The sequence below is a fragment of the Olea europaea genome, unplaced genomic scaffold (genome assembly GCF_002742605.1).
Source record: "Olea europaea var. sylvestris unplaced genomic scaffold, O_europaea_v1 scaffold971, whole genome shotgun sequence".
Lineage (NCBI taxonomy): Eukaryota > Viridiplantae > Streptophyta > Magnoliopsida > Lamiales > Oleaceae > Olea > Olea europaea.
The window spans coordinates 246,968-259,603 of NW_019268212.1; the positions used below are offsets into that span (position 1 = coordinate 246,968).

General features: G+C 33.6%; 1 long non-coding RNA gene and 1 pseudogene across 1 annotated transcript; one reads left to right on the forward strand and one right to left on the reverse strand.

The window, feature by feature from the left end:
* Positions 1 to 3,900: 3,900 nt before the first annotated feature.
* On the forward strand, positions 3,901 to 4,625 carry LOC111392734 (annotated as a pseudogene).
* A 790-nt stretch (positions 4,626 to 5,415) lies between these two features.
* Positions 5,416 to 7,623, reverse strand: LOC111392744. The gene is made up of 3 exons (XR_002702319.1): positions 7,384 to 7,623; positions 5,941 to 6,141; positions 5,416 to 5,605 (listed from the first exon to the last, which is right to left on the reverse strand). It is a non-coding gene; the product is annotated as an uncharacterized LOC111392744 (long non-coding RNA).
* Positions 7,624 to 12,636: the final 5,013 nt, after the last annotated feature.

A 12,636-nucleotide genomic window follows, 5' to 3' on the forward strand; every position in this document is an offset into this window, starting at 1 on the left:
CACATCCACCTTAGATGTCATTAGTTTAGAACAAAAATAAGAAGATGCACTTAAATGGAAACAAAAATTAGGTGTCTGTTGGTCAGATTGGATTCCTTACCGAACAAGTGAATCTTTTGACCAAGTTGGTGACACAATTGTCTGGAAACTATTATCCCACTAGACAGGTTTGGGTGAACAGAGTGATCTGCAAAATCTATAAGTGGATCATGGTGTTCTTAAGAGAAAGAACACTTTTATACCTAATTGATTAGGTAGTTTTTGATGCATGCTTGTTCTTAATCGTCACGTGATGATTGCATGCATCACTTGTAAGTGTTTACTTTCATTTGCTGTCTTTTTGGTTCATGCATGTGTATTCTCATCTGTCTGCATTGGCACATGCATATCTATTTTTGTTTTTTTTTTTTGTACTTGATATTTTTTTCTTTTTGAATGATGTATTCATGTTTGAAAAAGGAAAACACTAAATAATAATAATAATAATAATAATAATAATAATAATAATAATAATAATAATAATTTGAAACGTTGGAAAAGACAAAAATAATTTGCTATGGAAATTGCTTTATAGCATGATATATATTTTTTGAATTTGTTGATTGTAATCATGTATGAGCTGAAATTGATAAGCTGTAGAATAAATTTCATTACTTGTTTAGGTCTATTTAGATTAATTGGTATAAGTGTTTTTATATACCTTTGCACTGCACCCACTAGGAATTTGGGATTCTACCGCGTGTGTGAGATTTGGGATGGTTATCACATGTTGATAGGGTGACTTTGGAAATGAATTGACCAATACTTAGTAGACATAAACCTGAAAATTATTCCCCTATTGAAATAAGCTCATATCTTAATTTTTTTTCTTTGTGGCCTATTTAATTTGAACAATTAAGCTTGGGGGGTCTCTTAAAACCTGGTGTCTATGGTCAGCTAACTTGGGTTAATCGGCCTAAAGCTTGCTACGGAGTCATCTTAGTGCCTAATGTAGAAGAATCTGCAATTAAGATAAAAAAAAATAATCATTAATGAGTTGGAAAAATGAGAAAATGTAAAAAAATATGAAAAATGTGATGAGTTGAAAAATATGGAAACTTTAAAAAATATTAATGTTCAAATTAAGGGGTAGAAAAATAAAAATAATAAGTATAGTTTCTGTTGTACTTTCATAATTTGACTTTCATAAGCAGAGGAATATACTTATTGGCAGTGATTGACTTGTCCCTTCTCACAAAATTAAAGTTCGAAGTCCTGCTTGCATTGGAATAATGACATTTTACACACATGAGTCACTTGTACTTTCTACTCCATTCATACGGTTCTTGATATGATTCCCTTCAGCATTTGTGACAAAAAGGGAGAGAGAAATGTATATAACTGAGGGAAGAAAACATGTAAAATAGCATACAAATAGGAGAGTGACTGCATTGGCATGCACATGATTTCACTGATTGACATTATTTGCATTTTGCATTGCTATGTCTTATAGGGGTCATTGGGTAAAGACATAGATACATTATGTTATTGCATTGAATTCATGAGAGTTCGAAAGTAAGGGGGAGTATTATATTGCATTCCATATCATATCTATTGCTGTTTGAGTTTTGATGTTTAGTGATATTAGTATTTCAGTTGGTGTTTTGATTGGCATCAATATCATATCTCAAAGTAGCATGTTGATGTGTTTGCGTTTATGTGCTTTAATTTTTATTTTCTATATCACGTGCTTTTACACTGGCATGTGAGTTTTTGGATTTCAAGAAATAGGTTCAACAAGGAATGTAAGACTTAATGATTTGGAATATTGGGTAGTTTAGATTTTTGACTAATTGTAATCCCTTGACTTAAATTTGTATAATTTTGTCACCGAATGCCAAAGGAAGAGATTGTTAGGTCCAATATTGTAATTGGCAATGCTGTGAACAAAATTGACTAAATTGATCACTTGTAAAAGTCAAGGGCTTAGTTGCAATTTTGAATAGATGAGGTAAATTAGCATTGGAGGCATTGAAGGAGTCCAAGAAGACCACGTATGACCATCGGAATGCAATTAGAAGTCTAAAGAATGTCAAAGAGTCGCACAAGTTATGTTCCAAATTCTCAGTCGTAACTTCCAATACATTTTTCACATAGAAAAAATTGGAATTTAGTCAAGGCTATTTTGAAGAATTGTAGCCCTTTGCGTTAGCTTTTTAACGTAAGTTAAATCACCTTAATCAGACATCGAGAGAGAAAGTTATGGTAAAAACATTTATAACTGGTCAGCTATCGCTCGATTCTCGTTGGCTTTTCGCCTGAGCAAAAAACAGAATGGCTCTAGCTCGATTCTTGTTGAATCCTCGCTCGAGTGACATTCTTATGCTGCAAAATCGCTAGTTCGCATTTTTAAGAGTTTTACTCGACCCATACTACTAAAATACCTTCAAATATAAATACCCAAGCCCTAGCACGAATTTTTGGGTGGTTGTTCATTGTGTCTCTCTTAGAAAATATATTCTTATAATCTTTTGAAGATCCAAGAGCATGTCTAAGCATTGATTCATTTTATTTATTCTTGAGATTCAACAACCACATATTGGGGAAAACATTAAAGGTCTGATAATCCAAAACACCTATCTTCCTTAATCTCTCGTTGGAGGATTGAGAGATGTGGATTAAAGCGCAGTTACAAGTATAAGAACAGGCAGTTCAGCAGGAGGTAGACTTGGAGGTCTAACAGGAGGCTAGAAGAATCTACGGCAGTAGGAGGCTACAGGAGTTAGATAGGGAATTCTAGTGCTAGAGATGTCTATAGCAATAGATCGTAAGGCTATGGCAGCGGGTCTTAATGGGTACAAGGATAAGCTTGTAATTGTATTATCTGAATTGCCTATGGTGGAGGTAACTCGCTTAATCCTGAAGTTTTACCCACATTGGGGTTTCTTCGTCCTCATATCTTGTGTTATTTATTGGTTTCTAAAATATTATAATTGCGGCATTCGAACATAGGATAATTGAATTTTTTTTTTTTTTAACCACTTAGACATCTAATTAAAGTGACTTGTTGCTTTAACTAGTTTACTCCGTACGTAAGGTCGAATAATTTGTAAACTGGAACATAAACTCGGTAAATCCTAAAAATTGTAGTGGTATTAGATTGTTCTAGATTCTTTTAGCCCTAATTGCTCTCGTTCAAGGCAACAAACCCTTTCCTTTCTCGCTCTCTTCCTCAGGAAATGACCACGGTCACAATTTCTTGGCAACGTAAATCAGCTGATGTTGCCTACATTGTCACAGCTGCCACCAGGGAAGGAGTCACTTCAGACAATCAATTGCTTGACTCAGATTTTATAGCGATTCTACCAGCACTTCTTTGCGTGCTGATCAGCACTTTGGGCCTTGTCTTAAATTTTGTAGTAATACTATGGGCACATCCGCTCTCCATCATCGTCTGTCTCTTCCCCACTAGCTCTGCCCTACGTGCCACCAGCACCTGTACACTCTAAGCCCTTTCTTCTCTCTCTCTCTCTCTCTCTCTCTCTCTCAGTATATTTTTACAGATTGATTGGTGATTTACAGATTTAGTATAAATTGTGATTTGTGAATTTTGATGAATGAACAATGAAATTAATGATGAATTTTCAAGGAGTTGTTGGGAATTCTATGAATTTGAATGGGAATGGATTTTATGAAACCATGGGTTTGTGTTGGTTTTGACTCTCAAGCCTTTGGATTTTAGTGGAGTGATGGGTGGGGAGAGGTTCATTGATGAGAAATGGAAGAAGCAGCAGATGTTGGGAGATTTTTTCAAATAGGTTGGAGTTGGTGCATGATCAGATTAAAAGCAAGCACGGTTGGCGGAGAGCTCAAGTCCATGGTTTTTTCCAGTTTTTTCCCCCCCATTCCGTTGTCTTTTTGTTGTTCATTTCATTATGCTTGTTTTCTTGGTCGTTATGTATGCTTCCACCAAGAGAGTGGCCAAGTATTTGAAGCCTTCTATTGCTGGATTCCTTATACAGAAGGTTAGCGGATACTTTAGACTTGTTTAAGTTATGTATTCTGTGTCTGGTCGAAAGTTTGCTCATTTGAATATTTTGTCATGCATGAGTCAACATTTTGAAATGTAAAGTACCATTTTATTTATAGACTTTGGAATTATAAGACTTGCAGGTGTTATTAAAATGTCTAACTCGATGGTTGGCACTTATTGCGTCACTGCATATTTCTTTATAGCATTATGGTTGTTGGACATTTATTGATGCTAACATTCCATTTTTCTTGAATCGCAGGTGCTCGACTACTTAGTTGGGGCTATTGCAAAAAAAAAAAAAGCATTACTACAATTGTTTGTGGCTCAAAGGGATCCGCCAAAATTGGCATGATTGTGTCATTGTTAGAGAAGGTTGACATACACATTCTTGATGGAGGAATGATCTTTAATTTCTATAAAGCCTAAGGCCATGCCTTGGGATCTTCATTTGTGGAAAATGACACGCTTAGTCTTTGTAACATCATTTATGGAGAAGGCCAAGTCTAAGGGGATACCTACTAATGTTGCTGCTGACAAATTTGTTGCTAATGAAGATAGCAAGGTTGGTTTTCCACTCAACAGCATTTTGATAATGTTTTTGAGCTCTAGATGAGCCTTGTAACTGATTTATGTGCTTTTTGTAGCATAAATTTGACTCGCTATAATTCTGAAATAACTCACTAGCTAGCTAATGCAATAAATTGCTTACTTTGGTACTACATAATTATATGGAGAAAGATGTGAATGATTGCAGCTTCCAACAAGATGATTCTGTAGAGTAGTTACTGAAGTGTTACACAACATTTTCGCAAGTTGTTCCAACACCTGTAATTTCTAAGGGCTGGATGGGTTTAGTATTGAACTTCAAACTATCAAGTCATTTGAAAAAAAAACTCTAGATACTATGAAATTAGTTATTTGGATGGACCTACGGGTACAATACAAAAAAAAAAAAAAAAGGGCTTTTTGCAACGTTCAAAAAACATTGCTAGTGACCTTTCGCAACGTTCAACCGCATGTTGCAAATCTGGATGTTATCATAGAATAGAAGGATACGACAACATTTTTTAAAAGTTGCAAAAAATCCTTTCGCTATGTTTTTTGTTTTTTCGGGCATTGCAAAAAATCCTTTCACAACATTTTTTGAACATTGCAAAAAACCCCAACATTTTTTGAAAAAATAAAAATTCGCAACGTTTTTTCAACGTTGCAAAAAGCCATTTCGCAACATTTTTAGACCATTGCCGTAGGTTTTTTATTTTTTACAGCAATTTATGTAAGTTGACTATCAAAATTGAAAATGACTCCTTCTGAACAAATATTGGAATTGCATAAAAATTGATAATTTCATTACAAATTTTTGAATCCATACACTTGAACGTTAGAATGTGATACAACACCACCTAAATAGAAAGGAGCTTCAAAGTGAAACAAAACTAGGAATAAAATTTTGGTACAGCTTAGGCATGAAGAGCTTATTGCCACACTTGCAATACCAAGCTTCCGGATAAAACTCTAACGGCATGCTCAATCATATTTCCCTTCATGCACTCTTCAATTTGCTCGCCACACAATTCACGACGGCCAACAAAGCTGCAAGAGAAGCATTGAATCAATAAAAAAAAAGGTCGTGTGTTTGAATTTCAATCAAATCATATATTATTTACGTTTTCTGCAATTTTATGGTCAGATGTCAAATCTAATCTCTTTTCATATTTATTGGCGGGATGTAAGAGAGTGTTCGATTTACATTAGCAGACATATAAAGCAAGGTCGGCATAGAACCACTGGGTAGGTGATTTACAACATCATTAAGAACTCACTACATCAATTTTCCGATCCTAAACCACATCTATGAGTTACAAAAGGTATTAGTAAGATATCATGGATACATTAAAATCATATAGAGCAAACTAAGACTACATTACCTGGAAAGTGGCTCCATTGTGGACAATGTCCCGAACAGAAAGCGGCTTCATATCAGTAACTAGCAGCTTAAGCATCTCCTTTTGATTTTGAGAACACATAGTTCTGATTCCACCTACTAGTGCTTTTTCTTGGTAAGCTTTCTCTGCAGCAGTTACTACTCATTTGATGTCAATTCTTCCTTTCTTTTTTATGTGAGAACCCTAACAGGAATAACAACTCAAACTAATACACTTGCCGAACCAAACATGTTCTCTCCATCAATCAAATACACAAAATGAAAAAGAAAATGCTAAGAAACCGTGGAAATCAGCAAGGCCATAACTTAATGAAAATACATAATCCAACAACTTAAGGGTCACCGAAATTATATTTAACAATTCTTGGAAAATCTGCAATTGCATCAGCAAGATAAGCTATTTAAAGAAGTTTAATTCTTATTTTAGCATCACCTCCTCAAAATTCAGACACGACATCAACCAATTTTATAAAACAAAATATATCTCAAAAAGTCAAAAAAAATTGTTACGCCAAGGCAACACGGACTAGCTTCAGCATATCCAAGCTCTGCCAATGGCTAATAAGGATCTCACAAAGCCCTGAAAAATTGGAAATGACAAGATCAACTAGAAAATTGAACAGCTTTAAAGCAACAACTAGAATATAGGATGTTGCGGAAGCTCTCTCAAAAGGATCTTTAAACGGTAGTTTTCCAGGCTCAGTCCAACGTACCTTTCTCTACCAACAACCAATCCAAACGGCTCCAAACCACAACCAATTGATTCACCTTGGTTGCTATTCAATCTTACCCACATAGGACAAGAAAGGATGATGATTTATCGCCACAAAGGCTAAGAGAAGACACCACAAAGGTAGACTACGAAAGAACCACCAATTGCACACGTTATACCAGCATTCTGGACACTTCTGGACACCCTTTTTCTCACACAAAGGGGGCAGCCGGGATTCTCTTGTTTCTTCTCTCAAAATCATACAATCATCATATAAAAGTGGCTAGGGTTATAGCCAAATATATATTCTAGGGTTAGGCCTTAAGTTGAGCCATTAAAGAGGTAAACGGGCCAAGATTCAAGCCATCCATAAGGAATACAATTGGGCCGGGTGTAGCTCATGGACTTGGTTGTTGGACTTATTTCATTCATCGGCCTATGCCTATGAAATAATATTAACCCACGTTAACATCATAGCCCGGGATTTATTGGGTATCAAAAACCAGCATAGGACAAATCAGTCGGCCATAATCAGGATACTGCTTTAAAGCAACATCAAAAACATAATTAGGATACTGCCATATAAATCACAAATCATGCCCATCTAATTACTAAAGCAACAACCAGAATATAGGGCAAATCAAAAGAACAAAAAATAAATAAGGAAAAATGAGTGTCAGGTTCAGGGAATCGATCCAGGGCTAAGGGCTTCACCTTCTTCTTCAGTTCTTCTACTGCAGTCGAAGAATTACTGACATCGGCGGTCAGGACCGCATCTGCTTTTCTGCTACTGTAACCATTGACGCTCAAATCGAACAAACAGGATTAGACAGAGAGTAGGTGAGGCGAGTAGCAATGGAAAATGAGAAGTCTGGCTTTGGAAGGAGAAGGCGAGATAGTGGAGCTGAAACTGGAAGGAGTAGGCAACGGTGGGGGTGGAGAAAGTAGTGGATGGAATGGGATTGAATTTGAATGGATGGAATGGATAGAAGTTGTTCATATGAATGGTAATTATGGTATTGGGCTAAGCAACGGTCCTCACTTTTTGGCTCGGCCTCGGCATTTGTATTGTTAAAAAAAAAAAGTTGGACCTTTCACATCGTTTATCAAACGTTGTCAAAGATAAATATTTTGCTATGTTTGATAAACGTATGAAAAGATTTATCTTTCACAACATTTGATAAATGCTGCTAAAGGTTTCTCTTTTTACAACGTTTGATAAATGTTGCGAAAAAAGACCTTTTTGCAACATTTGATAAACGTTACAAAAAATAAAAAAATTTGCAATGCTAAATAAGCGTTGCAAAAAAGCAACATTAGCAACAGTCAGTTAAAAAAATGTTGCTAAATCTCAATTATAACACCAGTGGCAACATTCACTTATTAAAATGTTGCAATAGATCCTTTTAGCAACATTTAATTAATGAATGTTGGCTTTTGCATGTTGCAAAAATGCATTTTTATCATAGTGCTATTTTTGAATTTGACAAGTTTTCCACAGGAACACGAGTATAATAAATAATAAGATAACTCATAACTGTAGATAAATTCTATTTTTTGTCGTGTTTTACCTGGATATTTGAAAACAAGTGCACAAATTGTTTATTCTTTTCCGTGCTATAGCTAAGAAAATTGGCAGAGCTTAGTGACAAGTGAGTGATATCAATCATTGGAGACTGTGACTTTGTTTCTACCGTTGAAAAGTTTGGGTTGGCTGATAAGATGAGCCATATCTCTGCTGGAGATGGTGCGAGCTTGGAACTTCTTGAGAGCAAACCCTTACCTGGGGTTCTTGCCCTTAATGATGCTTAAGTAGTGCTTTTCTTTGTCATGACTGGTTTTCAGCCAGACTAGCTGAATAAGCTAGACCTATGGGATGATGCTGTACATGCAAGGAAGATAAGCCATGAACATGGTTCACTATGGTAAAAATGAAAGAGGTTAATGCATTTGAGCAAGAACTACTTTAGCATATTGATATAATAACACTTGCACATGAAGAGAATGATGCAGAATTGGAATCAGTGAGCCCTCAACTATTATCTTTCTAGTCATATATGCTTCTTTCTGTTTATAGAGTTTAATAATGCTTTTATTTTTCTCAGGAAACTCCTCATTCATATTATTTCGTTATTCTTTCCAAACTTCAACTGGTTTCAATAATGCCTTTACATTTTTTATTTTTTTTAACATATAATTGGGTCATAAATCTTGATTTTCCTCTATCCAAGTCTCTTGGAAAATTTAGTTGGATCATTGTGATGTATTTGATCCTAAATTACTGCTGAATTAAATGACTTTAGTTTCTTACTTTGAAAAATGTGATTTGCTTGTGTTTGTGTTTGTACAGAAATGATTTCTTAAACATGGCGCATTATTAATTGGTGAATAAGTTAATGGTAGGTCCCATGAATTTAATGGTTCACCAATTAATTGATGTGCCATGTTATCGTTGCTTAGAATATCATTAACAATAGATTTATTCATAGAATAATTTAACTACAATAAAATAGAAATACAAAAGTTGGTCTTTGGAGAGTCACATGGAATGCTTTTCTTTAATATTTTATGTAATCTATATTCAAAATTCATTTTAGAGGTGTTTAAGTTTTGGGGATAATGTAAATATTGAAAAGATGATTCTTTACTCATGAGTTGCATGCTGGATTAAATTATTATTCTTCTTATTAAATGGAATCTCTAAACGCTTCATTTACACAAGGAGAAAAAAATATCAATGCAAAAGAGCTTGAAGCTTTGGAAGTTGGGGAGCATGATACTTCTTCTTGCTTCATAGAGGTAAATTTTATTAATGGCCATCATTTAGGTGATTTAAATATCAATAGGTATTTGCTACTGAATTTTGTTCTTTTAAAAGTGTGTAATTCTTCTACTAGTTCTTGGTGGACTCGATAACTTTGTTTAAGTAGTATTATTATCTATATATAATTGCACTTGTTGAATCAATTTGGTGAAATTAATCTTTTTTTTACTAATTATAGGTTCATGAGCTTCAATAGTCATGCAGATGTATAAGAAGTGGGCTGAACTTTGAGGCTTTATGATTACCATTGTGGATGAAATGCCTGGCGAGATAGTAGGAATCAAGGTTCATGTTTTTATCACCTTTTATGTTTATAATGTTTAATGGAGTCTGTGTGCAATATTGTCTCCTGGATAGTGGCTGATTGTCGTTTCTGCTCCCTTCCCTGTTCTGATAAATTTTGTTAATAGGAAGTAGTGAGAATACCGAACCAATACATTATGCCTCTCTTCCAAACTTTTTAGATGACGTCAAAAGTTAGTAAGTTTAAACACAAGTCAAATCAATTTTTACGATATTATATAGTATGGTTTTATTGTCAATTGCTATTTGTTTCTTTGCATATATAATGCATGCTCTTGTCTTGAAATATGATAACCAAAATTCTATATTGTATTTAGAACCTGTTTGATGGCCATTATTTGGTAAGAACTTTATTTTGAATAGTGAATTTTTAGAGTGTGGCTAAAAAATAGGAAAAAATTTAGGTTTACATGCAAAATATTTTATTGGGTTAGTAGTTGAAAATGAGTACGTAGAATAAAAAGTTTTGAAATAATGGTTGTCAAACAGGGGCTTAAATAATAACTTCCATTCTATTATTTTAATACAATGCCTCAATTATGATCAGCTGTTATTTCTACATTTGTTTTGTTGAACGAGTTTTTTAATTGCTTTAGTTTCTTTGTGTCTTGTTGCCATTAAAATTGGTGCAAGTTGCTCCAAATTTTCATTTTGCTGGTGGCATTCTAACCTCGAGCCCTCTGTTATTCAATCCTCAATCTGTGTAGATATATTTAATTATCATGTTTTATTTGGAGGGGGTTTTGTATCTTTAATTTACATTATCGGGTTTTGTGTAAATTGGTTACAGAAAATGGGAAGAAAATGAATTGCCAAGCTTCAAAGAGTTCAGCTGCGAGGAATTGAAATCTGCTACAAATGGGTTTTCTTTTGAAAACATTGTCCCAAAGCATGGACAGAAGGCTCCCAATGTAGTTTACAAGGGATTTCTTGAAAATTATCACTGGAATTTCTTTTATGTTTATAAATGAATTTCTCTCAAATTTACATGTTCTTATTTTTAACATTAACCAACACTTTAACCTCACTAGTTTATATATCACTAGTTTATATACAAGTTATTAAATTCATTCCTAAACAAAAAATTACCTAGAAGCAAAAATCCAGTTATTCTACCACCTACATAATCGAAATACTTAATGCATGGGTGTCGCACGAGCATCAATAGTGTTTTATTGATAAAATTTTAATGAACAATTAACTAATAATATAAATCTAACTTTATTGAAAACTCAAGCACTAAATATGAGATAATTCGTGCCAAGGTGTTCGTCTCCCATTGCTTCATGAGTATTTTGCTATAGGTGAGGTATATATGGCATCTACATAAGGATTAACCTAAGAACGTCTACTCAGTTTTACAATTAACACCAAAACAAAATTTATTCAGAGTCCGAATCTCTCTTTTGTCAACATGGTTAAAATGATACCCCTAAAAGATAGTTTTAGATCATATTATTATTTCAGATATTTTTCCGAAAGGATAAGAAATAGTCAATTGAACATTAAAATTGAAATATATGTATTTGTGAGATGGTTTAAACTGTATAATAAATAAACTATTACTTCAGTAATAGGGAAAAAAATTAGTTGAATTGACGTATGCATATGACAAAGAATAAGATCCAAAATAATTTTTTAATATCCACAGAGGGAAAAAATTGTTGCTTGCACGGAAAGTTTTTTTTTCTAATTAAATATTTACGTACAAGTTATAAGGATGATTCGTAGGTAAAAAAGTTTATTATAGATAAAAAGTAACCCATAAACAAAAATTTACCTGGAAGCAAAATCCAGTTATTCTACTACCTACATAATTGAAATCCTTCATGGGCGTCACACGAGCATCATTGTGTTTTATTAATAAATTTGACTAAAAAATAACTAATAATACGAATTTAACTTTATTAAAAACTTCAAGCGCTAAATATGTGATAATTTGTGCAAAGGTGATCATCTCCCATTGGTTGATGAGTATTTAGCAATAGGGGAGGTATCTCTATATGGTATCTATATAAAGATTAACCTAAAAATGTCTACTTATTTATACATTGAACACCAAAACAACATTTATCGAGGTTCTGAATCTCCCTTTTGTCAACATGGCTAAAATGACACCTCTACAAGATATTTTTGGGCGATATTATTCTTTCAAATATTTTCCCCAAAGAATGAGAAATAATTAATTGAATAAAATGTTATACATCGGAAACTAAATAATTTCTTTTAAAGCACTCAATAATCGAGTTTTTAAGAAGTAGTCTCACAAAATCTTCTCTCTTTGTCTTCAATTATATATGAAAATGATTTGTGACTCTATTACAACCAACACCCCCACTTTTATTGTTCATGCATTCCATCATTAAGTGATAAATCCACTGAAGTAAAAAAAAAAAAAAAAATCAACTCAGGGGTCAAAAATTTTAAAAAAAATAAAAATAAAAATAAATTCTTATTTTATAATTAAAAATTAAAGTATGCGTAAGAAAAAAAATCATTAGTTGTATAAATAACTCATAAAATATAAATTCAACCAAAAGAAAACGTTCAACCATACCATTATTTACAATGCTAAAAATACATCGAGTACATTATACGTGCATGGCACGTGTTTTATTGATAAAACGTGACAATATAAGTAACTTCTAATGCAACTTTAGGCTATGGAAACCAGAGAGAAGCTTTAAGGCAACCATCGAGGAGGATATAAATGAATTTCTTGTTGTCATCACTACTTAGATTTCAACCCAACAAACATGATATTTGGAACCTTTAATGAATCTTGTGCACCAGGGAAATGTCAAACAATGTCTACAGGCCCTAAGAACGAGTAAACAATG